This window comes from Pteropus medius, unplaced genomic scaffold (assembly GCF_902729225.1).
Source record: "Pteropus medius unplaced genomic scaffold, Ma_sr-lr_union100, whole genome shotgun sequence".
NCBI lineage: Eukaryota > Metazoa > Chordata > Mammalia > Chiroptera > Pteropodidae > Pteropus > Pteropus medius.
In genome coordinates this window covers 380,473-394,512 of record NW_024343580.1, presented here as the reverse complement: position 1 = coordinate 394,512, position 14,040 = coordinate 380,473, and the positions used below count along the sequence as shown (strand labels likewise).

Below are 14,040 nucleotides of genomic sequence, written 5' to 3'. Positions count from 1 at the left end.
ATTCCAGGCCGCTCGGTCTGGGGCGACGGCTCCGCCTCCTGTTACGCGGCTTCCATCGGTGCATCTCGCGGAGCCTGGGTTTGGTCTCCCGGCCTCATGAAGGGACCGAAATCAAACAGTGGACCCGGGGACGTCTCCTGAGTGTGACCCTGAGCTCTGTGAGGCAAGGGCCTTATGTCCCCTCAAGGCCAGCACAGGCCCTGCACACAGTGAGCTCACACACACCTCCTGGGGCCCCGCGCACATTGGGCTCACATATACCTCCCGAGGCCCCGCACACAGTGGGCTCACACACACCTCCTGAGGTCTCATGACAAGTGTGGGCTCACACGCACCTCCTGAGGTTCTGCCAGGCACAGTGGGCTCACACACACCCCTGGAGGCCTCTAAGCATGTGGGCTCACACGCACTGCCTGAGGCCCTGCACACAGTGGGCTCACACATACCTCCCGAGGCCCCGCACACAGTGAGCTCACACACACCTCCTGAGGCCCCGGTGACACACTGAGAATTAGGGAGCTGAATGCAGCCTGAGACCACCGTTCCCCGCGTGAGGCTCGGAGGGACGGGGGCAGTTAGCAAGGCCACCCCGTCTGCGAGTGGGGGTTGGGGCCGCCCCCTCATCCGACTCGCGGTTCCACCCAGGCACGTGATGGGGGAGATGGCAGAGGGCCACAGAGCAGGAGGACGGGGAACTCTGGCACGTGGCCTCTGGGGGCAGCAGGGGCCGGGCCTGAGAGGCAGGGCTGCAGCACGAGGCCGCCCACGTGGCCTCTGCAGGGATCCCGTCTCTGGAGGTGGAGATGCGCATCTCGCAATTTAAGTCAAGTTCACTCTATAAACCAGCAAGCGACGTGCAGCCCCTGGAACCTCCTGCCTCCGTCTCCGGGCACCTCGTCCGGCGTGGCCCGATCCGGCTCAGGCAGAAAGCGTGCCTCACCCTCCGACGCAGGCCGAGCAGGCCCCAGGCCCCTGAGGGCTCGACCTTGGGTTCACAGGGTGCAGGCCAGGGGCGCCGCTTCCTTCTGGAGCCGGGCCTTGTCACCGGGCGGCAGTGGCAGACCTGCTAGTGATCGGGCAGAGCGACTCAGCTTCCTCGTCTGTTGGAGTGGAGAAGTGACTGACTCTGGGGACCTCGCTGCATGGTGACAAGTGTCGGGTGGGAGGTGGCCTCCCAGGCTCCACGGGGTGGGGAAACCTGTGCCCACGGCCGGCACCAGTGTGGCGGTGTCACCTGGGGCCCTGGAAGTAGGCAGTGGTGCAGCTCACGAGACATACACAGTAACTTGTGGCTCTTGTCCTTGGGCAGCGACACATATGTCCCAAGAGACATGCACAGAGACGTCCACAGCCATGCTGTCCTAGGCAGCCATGACCAAGAGGCCACCTTGCTGTCCCTCGACAGGAAAATGGTACATGCACAGACACAGCAGTGAAGTAAGTGACCTTCAGCCATGGGAGACACAGGGGAAGTCCAGCGCGGGACGCAGAGGAGCAGGCACCGTCACACGGCCCTGGGGGACAGGCCGCACGGAGCTGTGGGTCCCGAGGCGTGAACATAGAGGCGGGGACCGGGGAGGCACGTGTGACGGCACAGGGGGTTTCGGGGCAATCAACAAGGTTTTCTCCTTCTCTGGGCCATGGGCGCGGGGCTGCTGAGTTCATTTTTATTGCTCTTTAAAATGAAATCTCCCCGGGTCACAACCGTTGGTGTGTCTGGTACACAGGACGATGCGTGCAGGACAGTCCCCAAGGAGCCACCGCAGCCTCTCTACATGCATTGTCCTCAACCCTACCGCCCTCGTCAGGGCCCCTGTGAGGGTTACGGCCCATGGGCTGCTGCTGGGCCAGCGAGGACTTTCCCCAGAGGCCTTGGTGCCCTAGGCAGAGTCACATGGCCGAGGTCAGGCCAGACGCGCGTGCACACACCGCCCCGATCCCGGGCCACCGTCCTCATGGTCATCAGACTTCGTAAGAACAGGAGGCGAGCTTCTGTGTCCTCGAGGCACTGAGATTTGGGCTTGCATGTGACAGCCGGAGTCGGCGACCCAGGCCTGGGAGCCGCGTCTGGCCTGCCGCTTGCTCCGATGCGATCCTGAGCTGAGCACAGTCTCCTGTATTTCATGGAATAAGTTTTACTCGGTTACGGAATGACTGCGTCATATCTTCAGCGGTGCCTCTTGGCTCATACGGCTTAAAACATTTACTATCTGGCTCATTAAGAAGAGGTTTGCAGCATCTGGTGTGACCACCTCAGGTGAGTCCCCTCAGAAGCTGTCTCTGAGACCCGGGTTCGAGGGTGAGTAGTGTATTTGGGGGTGACCCCAGGAAGCGTCGATGAGGCAGAAAAGGAGAGGAAGTTCATGCGGGGTGCGTTATCAAGCAGGTTACCACTGTGAGAAATTGGGGTGCAGGCCCCTGGGGACCTGGGGTGACCATGCCGACCACCTCTCACGCATCCCCTGCGAGGGCCGTGGGAGCTGGGAGTTCGTCCGCCAGTCCCGTCCCGCGCTGGCTGGAGGCTGCTTCGGGACGTGTGCCTCCTGGCGTGTCCGTCCGCCCTGCGTTCCGGGCTGAGCTGAGGTGACACCATCCGAGGGCATCGGGACGGAGCCTGCCTGGGGTGGGCGGCGTCGGCGAGCCACCCTAGCAGATGCGCCCTCACGCGACAGACGAGCGGACCAGGCTCGGGAGGCGGAGGTGTGCGTGCGTGCGTGCGGTCAGGGAGAGCCTGGCGGCTGCAGCTCCTGGCACGTGGCCCGCGTGCCCTCCGGCCTCGCCGCAGCTGCCCTGCTCCCCGGGGCCGAGACAGGCGCGTGGGCATAACTGCGTCTCCGGGCACCGCCGAGCACGTCGGGGGCCGGCCCGTTCCTCCTCTCTTTCAAAGCGGGGAGGCACGTCATCATTTCAGGAATAAATTCACTGGCCTCAGACTTCATTAAACACCAGTCAGACCCAGGGCCCAGAGCCTAACGAGTCCCAGATGCCCAGGGGCGGCCTTCAGATGTGGATTTTCCATGTAAGGCCCGGGCGATTTCAGCCCCGTGCCAGAGCTGGGCTGGCACGGTGGGTGTGAGCATCACGTCCCCACGCAGCTCCTCGGTGCTGGAATGAACTTCTCAGCTCATGGTCCTGTGGGCTGGAGAGTTTATCCAGGGATAATAACCATGGGCTCATGAAATCATAGGATTCCTGGGGCTGGGTGGGGCCGCAGCGCCCTCTGCTCGGGCTGCTCTTTGGACAGAGGGAGAGAGTGGCCCGGGGGAGGGAGGGGCGGGGGAAGGGCGTGCTCGGTCTTGAAGGGACTTTGAGGTGGAATCGAGACTTATTGACAATGGGAAGCTGTTCCTAGCAACTGCAGCACCAACCAGAGCCTCCCGCCCCAATCTGGGTCACAGCGCCGGTCGGGGACGCGCCCGTGGCAGCCATGTGCGTGGGCGGCCGGGGACAGGAGCGGAGGGAGCGTCTGGGCCTGGGAGAGTGCTCCTGGGGACACAGGGCTGGCCCTGTCCCGCCTCGGAGGGCTCCTCTCACAGATCAGGGCCCGGTTCCGGCTCCGTCCGCTGTCGGGTCTTCCTTCCCCTGGTGCCCCTGCCACCTTGCCTCTGCCACCTTCTAGGAGGTCCCCTTCATGGTCACCTCTCTGCCAACTCACGAACAATAGTCCTTCTCTCCGCAGGGAGAGTGGGCTCATCGTGGACGATTCGAACCATAGAGCCGGGTTCACGGTGGGGGACACGGCCCCAGATCTGACTGCCAGGCGGCGCCACCAACACCCGGGCCCGCAGCTAGACAGACGAAAGGTGGCCGCTGGCGGGCGGGCGGGCCAAGCCCCGCGTGCCGCTCCAGGAGGTGGCTTGGAAGACCCAGGCTCCCGCTGTCTGGTGGCTGTACCCCAGGGCGCCCCGAGTCCCGTACAGAGGGGGACAGCATGGCCACAAAGGCCTCGACCTGGAAGATCTTCACGGCACTTCCCCTGACCTCCCATGAGCGAGAACTAGTCATGGGGCTCCGCCCAGCTACCCCAGAGGCCGGGAACCGTGCAGGCGGGGCGCGGCTCCCCAGCCATGACTCCTCGCCAGGGACAGGGAGCTGGGCCTTGTGGGCAGCTGGCCACTGCGGCTGCAGGCTCAGCGCTCCGCATCTCAGTCAGTAGCACCTCCTTCGGGGCTTTTAACCGTCTATGATCTCATCCATTTTGTGTTGATCTGCGGTCGAAAGATCATAATTTAGGAACGTCTATGCTCTGTCCTCAGAACTTCTGTGTCTAGTGTTTCACTCCGGTGGCAGCCGAGGAGAGGGGACGGGCGGAACCTCGGCCAAGTGCTGGCTGGAACTCCTGGCGAGACTTTGTGGGCGAGCAGACTCTCCCACCGCCCCACCGGCGGCCTCTCCCACGCTGCAGAGCGTTTCCACTGGGATCAGGGGAGCAGAAGGTGGGCGTTTGGACAGAGGCATCTTCCTGGCTGAATCAGGAGAGGGCAGATTCTGAGCATCTCTGCCACCGCCCACGGGCCTGTGGCCATGGCAGACATCGCCGATGGAACCCCGAGCCCAGAGGCACCTCAAATCCTTAACACAGAGCCCCGGATGAAATAAGTGAAGACCACTTAAATGAGACAACCAAAGCCTCTTTGTTCAGAGCCGGCCATGGCGAGGGGGTCGGGTATCACCCCTTCCATTCCAGAGGGAGACGGAGGAACAGGAAAGTTTTGTAGTGGACAAAGGGCGGGCTGAGGGCCCGGGGCAGCCGGAGGCGGGCTGACCAGGAACAGGGCGTCCTCTGTGGTTGGTTAGGGGACGCCTTTGATTTTCCGTGATGGATCCCGAATTGGCAGTGAGGACCAGTGTTAGGGAAGCTGCCTGCTGCTGACCCAGTCTGCGTGGGGCCGATGGGCGCAGGGGGTTTTGTTGGCTTCCTGGTCTGACTTCACACCCGTCTGGGCTCATCGCCGTAGGTGGCGGGTGAGCTGCCTGCATGGGCTGCCGCAGGGCTGGGGGGTCAGAGACCTATTTGCATGCACGGCCTGGCTGCTGCCCGTTTGAACACCTGGGTGTGGGGCGGGGGCACTGCCTCTGCTTGTAGGGGGCTCGGACATGAAGGTTGTTTGCAGATCCCGCCGTGGGGAGCACAGCCCCACAGTGCATGCTGCCCCGGGCCTGCTCTCCGAGGCCTGCGGTCTTTACCGAACGGCCACGGCTCGCTTTCTAGCCCAGGGGAGATACAGGGAGGAAATGGAGACCCAGATAGAGGCCTGCTGTTGATGAGCTGGCAGGCCGGCCGTAGGAGGCGGCCAAACTCTGGACACGGGGAACCCCTCTCTCCTGGCGGGGCCCTTCCCCGAGGAAGCGAGCCGCGAAGAGGTCGCCCCGTGGGGGGTGTTGAGGCGCCATCGGGGGAGAAGCCCCCAGTCTGTCGAGCCACCATCCTGGGCTCATATCCAAGTTCTGCCACGTAAGGTCAGGCTGCCTCTTGGCCCTTGTGTCCCCGTGTAAGATGGGGCGACACCCAGTTCGGGGAGGTTAAAGGGGTCAGTGATGCAGGAATCGGGCCTGTGGGAGCTGCTGGAACCGGTTCCTTCCCGCCAGCCGCTGGTTTTCCCTCTCGGCCTCCGGAACCTCAGCTGTCACCGTGGGGAAGGGGCAGCTCACACAGATGCTGACGCCCGCCAGCGCCGGGAGAAAGGGTTCCTCAGGATTTCGGGGGGCCACGGAAGTTGCAAGTGGCAGAGCCCACACATTAGCATGAAAACTATGGGGAGGACACTCTGCAGTCAACTCAGACGCGTGACACCCAACGTCAGACGAGACACGTAGTGGGGATTTGAGGACGTGTCCAGCTCCTCGTCAGCAAAGGATTTTGGGTCCCGCTAGCTAATGATGAGGGGGACGCGTCTCTGCGGGGTCCGGGTCCCTGTCTTCTGTCTGAGCGGTTTTGAGAGAGTGGGTTTGGGGTCAGCCGACTCGTGTTCAAATCCCGGCCCCGCCACCTGGGATGCTGGGCAAGCCACTGTCCCTCGGAGGCTCCGTCTGTGAAGTTGGGGGTGACTGCCACTTGGGGTGTTGGGGGGAATCATAAGAGGACAGTGGAGTGCACTTAGCCGGAGACGTGCCACAGTGACCGCTCGGCATGGACCTCCCAGCGTCGTGACGGGAGGCGAGAATCCGTCTGGTCGCTGTGCTGCCGTGCCTGCTGGGTGTCCCGGCCTGGCGGGGTGCGCCCGGGGGCCGGGGGCTCTGCAGCCATCTGACGTAAGGACGCACCGGAAGAAAGTCCCGGTGGAGCCTTCGTCCCCTGTCGCCTCTAACGAGCTCCGCGAAGCCAGGGCGGCTCTGCTCCCTGTGTGGTCCAGGGCTCCTCTCGTTTGCTTGCTTGTCATCCCGGGTCCGCGCGCTCTCTGGGGGTTCGTTGGAATGTGAGCCCCAGAACAAGGTCCCTCTGTGGCCAAGGGTGTGGCCCTAGGACAGCCGTCACAGAAGGGCCACCATCGATTGGCCCCGAGCCTGGGAGGCAGTGGGCGTGGAAGGAAGTCGCTCGCGAACACCCAGGGCCCCACGCCGTCAGGCGGTGTCGGAGTCGGGGCTCGCCGACCCTGCGAACCGAGGAGCATTTTCCTCCTCATTTCATAGGTGAGGAAACTGGGGGGCGCAGCGAAGTGACGTGCCATGTGCCACGTGTCGCGGAGGGACAGAGTGGGGAGCCAGCGTGTGAACCGGCCTTTGGCCGCAGGGGCTCCCATGTGACTGCTCTGGTGTCCCCAGCCCCTCCCGCTGGGTGAATATTTGCCAGATGGTAGAGCTGGAGAGCCGGTCACTGCCGACTTGTGCTAAATTCTGTGCGCCCTCGGAGTCGGGAAAGTGGGTGTCACAGAGGGCGGGTGTTCTCGAAGGCCTGGCCCCCTCCGAGAGGCTCCGGGTCCTGGCTCGTGAGGCTGAGCCAGGAGGAGAAGGGGACCCCCGCCAGAGCCCCGGGCCTGCGAGGAGAGGGGCCGTCCCCGGCCCTCCGCCGAGCCCCGTGCATCCAGCGAGCCCAGACCGGCTTCTGTCAGCAGCAGCGCCGGGGAGCGGGCCCCGTGCTCGGGAGAAGCCGGCCCGCCCAGCCGCATCTGCTGCGGATTAAGGACGGTGAGGGCCCGAGGCCCCGCGCTGCTCGTTTGCGTGTCCAGCACGGACAGCTGGGATGAAAGCGAGTCTCGGGGCTTTGTGCAGCCCTCTCTGATAGGGAGCCCGGCGAGGGTTTGGGGCAGGGTTCTTCGTGCTGCCAACGCATTCCTGAGCGTCCAGGGTGACACGAGGCCTGAGCTGCTCGCGGTGACAGGCGGGGCTGCTGGAGGAGTTTTCATCTTTCCGTTCGTTCATTCATTCATCCATCCATCCATCCATTCATTCACAGCAGATAGCTATTGAGTCCCTGCTCAGCACCATAACGGGAAAGAAAAACCGACCCAGCCCGATCCTGCCCTGAAGAAGCTGGCGGCTGGAGGGGAAGAGGGACTTAGCCAAGTGCCCCGAGACCTGCGTGTGATCGCCGACGTGGGAGGTGCCCGGAGGGCAGGTGCGTAGGGCTGTGGGGGGAGGTGACGGGCCAGCACTCATCCCGGGGGCCAGAGGGGGCTTCCTGGACGAAGCGGCGTGCGCTCAGATTTTGACGGGCGAGCAGGAGTTAGTGGGGTGGAGGGCACCGCCCGTGTTCTGCGGCCCGTGTCAGGGCACGGAGGAGGTCAGCGAGGCTGGTGCACAGGCAGCGACGGGGAGGCAGAGGGACCGGTGCGAGGTCGGGGCAGGACCAGGCGATGCCAGAGGCCGGGTGGATGAGAAGGGGGCGAGCCAGGCAGGGGCGGGGGGGACGGGCTCCTGGGATTGCCCTTTACTCCCTGAGGCCCTGCTGCGTGCGGGGAGGCAGGACAGTTATTATTTACTGACTGGTGAGGCAGGATTTCCTTTTTTTTTTACCCCGTCCCAGAAGCCCTGGTGCCTCCACTGCGTTGTGGCCCTCGGGAGCAAAGGGAGGGTGTTGGCTGGAGTAGAGCGTGGGGCGGGGACGTAGCCTGGTGGCAGTGGCTTCAGCTCCCCTGACGGCAGGGCGAAGCCAGGTGTGGAGGATGTGCACACGCGGACCACCAGGTGCAAGGTGTCTGCCGTCCCCTGGGGGAGAGGGCGTTGGAGGCAGGGCCTGGGTGGGCAGGGCGGACACTGGCCGGGGGCTGTCTTAGCTGTTTCGAGAGGAATGGGTCCGTGTCCGATGGTGGCTTTGCCTGGGAAAGTCCAGTTTGAAGCCTTTTTTCCCGGCGTCTTTGCATTGTTCTGGATTTTTACACTTCCTAATAAGGTAAAATTAACGGCTAACAGCTGCGTTAACACAAGCTGGGCCGGGTCTGGCTGACGGCCACAGTCTGCAACCTGGCGCACTTCATCGTGCGGTCAAAGCCGCCATCAGAGCAGCAGGTGCCCGTGGCCTTGCCTTCCCAGACACGGCCCGCGGGGTCCTCCGTGAGTCTCTGCTTGGCTTCCCCTCGAAGTGGACCGGTGACTTACTTTGGAGGTGATTCTAGGAGTCACTTCGAGGCAGCAGGGGACGTAAGACGGGGCGGCAGGGGGCGGGGGGAAGCCGACAGACACTCCCGGACGAGTGGGCTGCGCAAAGCTCCCGGGACTCAGCCCGCTGGGGACCCTCTGAGCCGTCCCACTGAGGGCGGTGAATGACATGGGGGCACGAGTCAGCCACTCGCATGCCCTGCTGTTCGAGGGTTGTTCTGGGACCCGTTAGCGCCGTACACTCATGGACAGAACAGTCCCCAACCGGGAAAGGAGCTGGGTCAGCATGGGGAGCGTCTGCAGGTGGCCGCAGGGCGAGGACACGTGGGCAGGTGCCACGCAGTGTGACAGCCCACCCCTTGCCGCATCCGAACCCCGAGGCCCCTCGTCAGGGCCTCTCTGTCCTGCTCTCGCTTCGTCCTTGGGGGTTCTCAGCATCTCCCCCAGAAAGCCTGGAGGGCAGGAGGGCGAGGGGCGTGCGCGGCAGCCGGTCACACTGTCCCTCTGGTCACGTGACGGCGCGACCGTGGCTTCGGGGCTCTGCACCCCCGCCAGGCTGTGGCTGCTGTGATCGCCCCGGGGCTGTCATCCCCCGGGGAGCCCCGAGCGGGGCCCAGGACTGCGCCTCTGTTACGCGGAGTCACCCGTGAGTGGCCTTTGGCGGTGGCGTCTTTCACTCGGCGTGACCCCAAGGGTCGGTGCCGTGTCGCGTGCCGAGGCCCTTTCCTCTTCGTGGGTGCCTAACGTCCCACTGCGGGGACATGCCGCGTTTCGTTAGTGCGTCCTCTGTTGCTGGACACTCAGGTCGGGCCCACTGTATCTTGAAGAACAGTGTCCACAGAGGTCACCCTCGAGCTGAACCTTTTAGCTGAGCCATTAAGGAGACTTTTCATATTCTGTCAGGCTGGCGCTGGCAGATTCTGGCCACGAGATGCGAGACAGGCCCAGTGCGTCCTGGGGTCACAGTCCTGGTTGACACATCCTGCACCAGGACGGAGTCCCTCGGCCTGAGGCTGCACCACGCCGGGCCCTCTGGTAGTCAGTGAGATACTGTGAGCCCTTGGCAAGGATACCCGGCAGGGGCCGTGCGGGCAGGGAAGGCAAGCCCGTGACAGGGACACGGAGGGAAGGCACGCTGCGTCCAGGACGGGAGGTCTCGTGGGTTCTGACACACTCGCTTTGTCATGAGGACGCTGGCTGGCCGGATGGAGGGAACGCGCCCTGTCTGGGGCTCGGAGTCGGTCTCTGCCACCGCCAGCTGCACGCTCGACGCCGGCGGGAGCTGGAGCGGCCTTGGTGAGAGGACCCCAACCCGAATCTGCCACCTCTCGCTGCACACGGAGTGATGACAAGTGTCCTGCTTGAAGCCCCGTCTTTCAGGGCCGCCCCTAAGTGAGGGGGGCCGAAGCGCAGTGGGTGCTGTGGCCTTGAGCTGCGTGAGTCCCCAGGCAGACGGCGGTGGGTCGGCAGGGACAAGGCGTTAGGAAAGGGACACGGGCTGCGCGGGAGGGAGCGAGGAGGCCGGGCCGTCCCGTCGCGCGGCGGCGCTGACGAGGCCTCACGGCTCGCGGCTCTGTCGCTTTCTGAATGGCGCGAACCCACAGCTATGTGTTACTGCCTGGTAATGCTTTCGAATTTTCCAGCGGACCCATTCGGCAGCAGCAGCGGACGAGACAAGAGCCATTCGTAATAGAAATAGCGAACGTCTACTTCCTTTTCTCAGAAGCGTCGATGATGAACCTCTCACTTGTATGAAACGGGCGTTGACCGCGGCAGCCATCACGGCAGCAGCGACAGAACCGAGGGCCTGAGGACCGGGACGGACTGCCGGGCGGCACCGGCCGTTCCACGAGAGGCCGGGATGGGCCGGAGGCCCCGGGCCGGCGGCGGGGCGGGGGGGCGGGGGGGTCCCTCCTTTCGTCCGAGTAAACCTCTGTCCTTTGAAATGAACTCGGCTCGTTTTTCATTCCGAGTCTCCTTGGGCACGTGGTGTGGGACGTGTGGGAGCCATCGGGCCACGCCCGGGGGGGTTCGTGTCAGCGGAGGTTTCGGGTAGGAAACCAGTTCCATTCGTTCCGAAAACGCTGTGATTTTTCTGCCCCGTCCCGTCGCTGTTTATCGGTAAAGCGTCCGGCAGTTCATCTGAAACATCTGACGTACCGTTGATGCCGCCGTAAATTCAGTAAAAAATAAATAAATAAAAAGTCACCTCCACTGTTGAAATTTTGTTTGTTTCGACAGTGCTCACAGGAAGACCGATCTGGAAGCATCACAGCCCTGTGATAACAATAACAACAATATTTGGATTAAATTAAGAGACCGTTAATTATTATTGGGACCTGGCTGTGGTCCACGCAACGTTCCTAAGCGCACTTAAGCCAGCTTGATATGTGGTCAACAGGTACAGAAGGCGTAGTTATTGAAATGTAGAAGTATTTTTTTTTACATGCAGAATAACTGAAGTACGAATTCGATTCAAAGGTGATGAGTGATTAAAAAAAAAATAAATCTCCAGCGTGGTGGCGGGCGCGCTCCCTGCCGACTCTCGAACCCGGAGACGTTCGGGCCAGCGCAGATTCGCCTACGATGATGACGGATGTTTTTTTGAACACGAATCTCTAACTTCTGTTCTGTTTTATTTAACCTCATTTGGTGAGTTTTAGTCAAACCATTCGACAAACGGAGCGCCCAAGCACTTGAGCTCTCGAAGCTTTTAAGAATTCTAAGACCGAAAACAAGGTCTGCGAAGCCGAGCGTGCCGAGCAAGCAGACGGATTTAACCCCGGGGTCTCAGACCCCGTGCCAGACCTCGTTTCAGAATGGTGTGATTGTGCTTTGGAAAATCGCTTTCGTGGGAAGAAATGTTTCGATGACGCTTTTTAGGTTTAATTGGATAAAACTATATTCCGAAACTAAATGGAACGAAATTGAGACGGCCATTGACAAGAATTCCACGCGGGGACGACCTTTGCGAATTTCGCCTTATTAATGTGTTCGCCGAAGAAAGATGCTCTGAGCAGAGACCTGACTATGGCACGCGGGAGAATATTTGGGCTGAAACATTTACGCATTTAAGCGAAACAAACAAAACAACAAGCAAACAAAAACTTGTGAATATCTGCAGCAGAAATTGCCCTGAGCTCATGACGTATATCGGTGCCTAGCAAGAGCGTCTTTTCTCAGATAAAAACGCAGAGAAAGGGCTACTGTGGGCCTCAGGAAATTCGAGTTGACATAAAGCTGCATGATCGGCCAGCAATTTCATGAAGGCACCAAAGGAGGAGACGGTATCGACGTAAACACCGGGGATTCACACGGCAGGGTGCGGAGCAGCGAGCCTGGGGAGCGGCGAGGGACGGGAACAGAGCCCGGGACCCCATTTCTCTTCGTGTCTTCGGAAGCATTTTATTTTTGAGAATGGTTTTTGAACAGAGCCCCCATCGTGACGCAACCGACGTGGAGCTAAAACGTGCATTTCCAGCTGTTGCGACTTTATTGCCTGCACTGGGGATGGACCCCGGTGGGGCGCGGGGGGCGGGTCACCCTGCTGGAGCCGAGGAGAGGGACACGCCTGCCGGCATCACCGTCACCTGGGATACCAGTGCGTCGTCTTGGGAGCACGCATCCCTCAGCCTTCTTTTTTCTGATGGCGCCCCATCTCTGGACTGCAGCCCCGTGAGAACAGGCCCTTGCAGGCCGGCCGTGGTCCTCACCGTGTCCCTGCAGCTGGGACCTGCTGGCCCAGAGCCCACACTCCAGACATCTTTGACGAGTGAATGAATGAATGAATGGATGAGCGATCTAGTGATCGGGCTGCCATCTTGCCCTCCCCCATCTTCTGCTGGTTAGCCCCTCCTCTGCCCCCTGACTCAGCCCAGACGCACCTCTTGGGGACCTTCAGGCTAATTACGCCTGGTGTGTGAGCTGGCCTGTCCCTCTCCCTGTCACTGCCCATGCTGAATCCCCCTCCCAGCTCCTTGGGGACAAGGCGGCAGATCCTATGGGCTTTGGGGCACTTTGGGGTGTTGGGCAGGCTTGTCGGGGGCATTTAGGAGTCTAGTCTCATCTAAAATAAAACTTCCCTCCCTCCCAGATTCGACCGTGGCCCCCCTCCCCCTACAAGGCATATCTGGTGGGGATTTGAGCCCATGGCTCGAGGTGACGCAGGGCCGCGTGCCTCTGGTCACCCCGGGTGCGGGTGAGAGGGAGGGCCCCCGGCGGTGCAGCCCCGCCTGGACCCCCACACCGGGAGGGGCAGCCCTGGCCCTGTCCTGTTCTGCGTTCCAGTGTGACTCCGCTTCTGCTCTGCCACCTCCTTCCTGTCTGTGCCTGGATGCAGGGGACGAGGCGCTGGGCGAGCCTTAGGTTGTGGGGACTGAGGGCTGGTGGCTCTGGGCCAGCCGTGTGACCCACTGAGCTTCTGTGAGAGGTGAGCATGCCGCCCGCAGCCCAGAGGGACTTCAGGGGTGGGAGGGGACATAGGGAGAGGCCGGCCTGTCTGTCGGTCTCATGTGGGGGTGCCGGCGGGACTTGGCCCCCAGGAAGAGCCCTGGGCACGAGGCTGGTCCACCAGACACTGAGAGGATGGAGGGGTGTGGTCAGCGGGCGTGGCCACGGGGCCTGGGCCCAGCCTGGTCTCTCCTGCCTCTCGGACTCAGGAGGCCGCCCAGGCTCCTGCTGCTGCTGCAGACCGGAGGGAGGCTCTGTCGGGCTGGGGAAGGGCGGGAGGTGGGGACGTGGCGTCCTTGGCCCTCCTCGGCCCGGTCTGTGGGAGGCCTGGCAGGGCTGACTCATCGGCAGCTGTTCGCAGAGCCTAGGGACCCCTGCATCACTGCACGCTGGGACGTGTGGGCGGGGGCAGGGTGAGCACAGCAGTCCTGACCCTGACCTCCTGGGAAAGGCCTCTCAGGCCACGGGCGGGGGCAGGGGGGGATGGCCGAGGCATGGGCATGGCCACCCCCAAGTCCAGCCCGTGCTGCCTGGGACTGAGGACATTCTGGGGACACAGCCTCTTGCAGCTAAAGCCAGGAGAGCCCCGGGCACGCGGGCAGTGTCCTCGAACTGGGGCTGCTCAGCTGGAGAGCATCCACGGTCCCTCCTGGGGTGCGGAAGCCGGGCGCACAGGAACTGGGTGACAGGGCCGAGGTCCCAGAGCTGCGGGGACGGGAACCGGAGTTTCCAGGCATGGACACTGCTGTCTCCACTGAGAGCTGCAGCCCAGCCCGGGCGGCAAGCCTGGCCGTGAGCCAGTGCACACACACACGAGCGCGTGTACACGCACATCGCATGCACGTGCACACATGCACACACATGCACACATAAAGCATGCAGCACATGGTACGCACACATGCACACACACGAGCACACAAGCACACATGCCCACGTATGTATACGTGCAAGTAGGTGCACACACAAGCATACATACACACGTACACTCACACATGCACACACACAGGCTGGTGCACGTGGCACACACATATGCACACAAGTATGCACATGTACACA

The 14,040-nt window shown here is 62.3% G+C and overlaps 1 long non-coding RNA gene across 1 annotated transcript; it reads left to right on the top strand.

The window, feature by feature from the left end:
* Positions 1-407: 407 nt before the first annotated feature.
* LOC120606410 (uncharacterized) lies at positions 408-10,401 on the top strand. The gene is made up of 7 exons (XR_005653889.1): positions 408-2,257; positions 3,680-4,148; positions 4,257-4,436; positions 7,397-7,555; positions 7,964-8,124; positions 9,340-9,971; positions 10,179-10,401. It is a non-coding gene; the product is annotated as an uncharacterized LOC120606410 (long non-coding RNA).
* Positions 10,402-14,040: the final 3,639 nt, after the last annotated feature.